The following is a 3,406-nucleotide window of genomic DNA, read 5'->3' as shown; positions in this document are numbered from 1 at the left end:
GAGATTTAAAATGATTGGGGGCAGTCACGAAGAGCAGTTTTTGAGGATTTCATCCAAGATTCGGGGTATTAGAGTTGCTTGATCCCCATTGGGGAGATCGACAAACGTTACGTAGCGCCTTCCAAGAATAAGGTTGCTGGTGGAAACAACATGTGGGGTAGATGGTCAATGTGCCATTCAGTGATATTCGAACCCTAAGTGGGGAGAACCGAATATTTTGTTGAGGGGATCAGAGATTTGTTCAAAGTGGTTAGAGAACAGGATATAGAGATTTGCGGTATAGATTCATGAGGCCATGGTTATTGGTAGACAAGGCGAGGTGCAGAGCGCGATAAGGTATGTGGTACATGCTTGAGAACGGATGATGTCTTCACGGCAAGTGACCGTTGGTCGGATACCTTGTGGTGGTTAGGAATTTTTTTAGGATTTTACGAGGAGCTCGGAGTGGTTGGCTCGTATGATTAGTCCGGCAGTGTCGAGAATTCTGATTCAATGTACGGACCTTGAGATACAGTTAGAAAGGGGCAGGAGTTGGCTAGGCAGAAACTTCAGGTTCGATATGGGTATTCTAGCACTGAGTTATGAGAAAATAGAAGGAAGCGTCGGATGTCGCCATCATGTTCTGATTCATTGTCGATTCTTTCGTGTTTCAGTCGGGAGTTGGGATACTCCGGGTTACACTTGGTGTGAAATGAAGATTGGTTATGAGTTTCTGATGGAATGCTATGATGAATCTGTTGATGTCGTGAGTAGGAGACCAGTGGTTGAGGCGGGACATCGTGATGTCCTGTAATGGAGTTCCGAGGAATCCAAGTATCATGCCCTGAATTTCGAATTAATTTTAGAATCTTGAGTTTATGATGGAAAGTGGTGTATCGAGTATATACGGTTCAGTGGGAGCCCTCGGGTATTGTCATCAAGAGGGATTATTTAGGGATGAGGATTGCAGCAGGGTAAGGTATTATGGTTATGGCGGCTGTCGTCAGAATTGAGGATGCATAATTTGGATAAGTGTGGGGATCTGTCTTTGTTAGTCCATAGAGCATGAGTTAGTGGACGCGGTGTTGTGATGCTACGGGGAGCCGTAGTACTCACTAGTCAGAGGGTGTTGTGATGCTACGGGGAGCCGTAGTACTCACGAGTCAGAGGGTGTTGTGATGCTACGAGGACCATAGTACTCACTAGTCAGAGGTTGTTGTGATGCTACGAGGAGCCGTAGTACTCACTAGTCATAGGGTGTTGCGATGCTACGTACGGGGAGTCGTAGTACTCTCTAGTTAGCGAGAGGTGGTTATGAGGAACTACTCTTTGATCAAAGCACAACGCAAAAGAGTTTTACGCTTGGGTAGCCCTAATGGTTGAGCTTTGGAAGCCTGGCAGTCGGACCAGGGGCGAGGCGGGGGTCTCTATATGTGTCGGAAATCGTTATATTCTGATTTGAGTTGTGATTGTTGCAACATGAGGGACTTGGGAAAGTGGTATTCGCGCGGGTTGTAGGTTGAGTCATGAGATGAGTGTTTAATTGGGGTGAGTGGTTCCAACCTTGTGTTGGACCAAACTCTTGAGTTGGAGCTTGATTTTAATGGTGCATGGGTAGGCGAGATGAGATTCTGGATTCTGAGGTGGATTCTCGGTCAAAGAGTATTGTTGTCATCTGATGTTTTAAACCTGTGTAGGTTAGTACTCGGGTACGGGAGGTACCGAGAGATGCACGGAGATATGAGAAGTGTATATTAGGGGTCGGAAATGTGTCGATCTTCGATGGAGTTCGTAGTTGCGTTTGAGGTAAAGAGAATTTCGTAACTCGTGTGTCATTGGGTCGAGATAGTCATAGGAAGAAAGTCAGTAAGACTTTTTGGGGCATGTTATGGGTAACCTTGGGAGGTTCAATTATTGGGTCGTGAGATGGCCTAGTACTCCGTGTGGAGTGGGGTCAATTGGGAGTAAGTTGGTGATTATGACTACAGGTGTCTGAGGACACTTCTGATCGAGCATGGTTATTCTCTTGTGTCTGAGGGCAGGGTGTTAAGGATTTTGTTTGGATGGGTTCTGTTAGCGGCCTAGTGTATAAGCCCTATTAAGGTGTGGACCTTTCCGTTTCTTGGGGTGTGAGTCGGATCATTTAGCACGGTTGGTATGAGTGAGCGGTAGCCGATTTTTGGATTTGGTCTCGTGAGAGCCGGAGGATCTGTGAGTTATCAGGGTTTAATATTTGCGGAGCGAATAACATGGTGATCGTTCGAGTAGGCGGTCTGGCGGCGGGTCAGGCCACTAGAGTTTCCAGATATTGGGAAGGAGTATATTAACGTCAGAGGGGTTGGATTAGTCCTTGATTTGGGAGTTCTGTGTGGTTTCAATTATCCATGGAAGAAAATCTCAGTGTGGTACGAGATCTTATCGGCGGTACCTTTCAGGTGGTTGAATTTAATCCATAGGTGGTTAAGGAGTGATTTCGAGGGCGAAATCTAATTCAAGTGGGGGAGAATTCTAACATCCGGATTTTCAGGGATATTATCATATGAGTTAATCTTGAGATTCAATGGGAGACTCGACGAGTTGAGGGTCCAAATCGCCGAGTCGAGTCGGGTTTTCCCCGTGGACTTAATGAGTGGACTCGACGAGTCAGAGAAAGGACTCGCCGAGTTGGTGTTGGGCAGAGAAACCCTAATTTCTCGGTTTTGGGATCTATTAAAAGGACCTTATGGCCTCCTTTGCGGCCACTTGCACCTCTGAGAAACCCCAAAGAGAAAATAGAGCTTAAAGAACAAGAGAAGGGCTAATTCATCACCCTTTTTGGTGTGTTCTTGCAAGAAGGAGTGGGAAAGCTTAAGCTAGATCGAATATGGAGCTTGGATCTGTGTTGTTCAGCCTGAGACTTGCTTCTGGAGGTACAAAATCCTTTCCCATTTCGTGTATTTGATAGATTGCTTGCATCTAGGGTTTCTTTGCATCATTTTGAGTTGGGTTATGGAGCATGTTATGTCCCAAGGTGGTGTAGATGTTAGATCTGGACCGTAGGAGGTCCATAAAGTCCCAACTCTCAAGTTTTATGTTGTTTCATATGAGTTTTAAGTGAAGGTTACCATTTTAAGAGTCATTTCTCCATTTATGGCTATATGTATGTTGCATGAACGTAAAGTTTGAACCTTTACGTGACTTATGAGTGCTAGAAGGTTAGATCTACTAGTTAGAGAAGCAGATCTGACCTCAGAAGGTCGAATGAGCATATCCATGGAGGAAACTCGCCAAGTCCATGGGAAGACTCGACGAGTCGGATCAGGTTGCCCGCGATTCGACACCAGTGGTGACCCGACGAGTTTGAGGGGTAACTCAGCGGGTCGAGCAAGGCCTTAAGGGGAGTCGGTGGTCACGCAAGGACTCATCGAGTTGTTGTATGAACTCGACG

This window comes from Lactuca sativa, chromosome 8 (genome assembly GCF_002870075.4).
Source record: "Lactuca sativa cultivar Salinas chromosome 8, Lsat_Salinas_v11, whole genome shotgun sequence".
Classification (NCBI taxonomy): domain Eukaryota; kingdom Viridiplantae; phylum Streptophyta; class Magnoliopsida; order Asterales; family Asteraceae; genus Lactuca; species Lactuca sativa.
The sequence above is the reverse complement of the archived record's forward strand: the minus strand, read 5'-3'. Positions refer to the sequence as shown.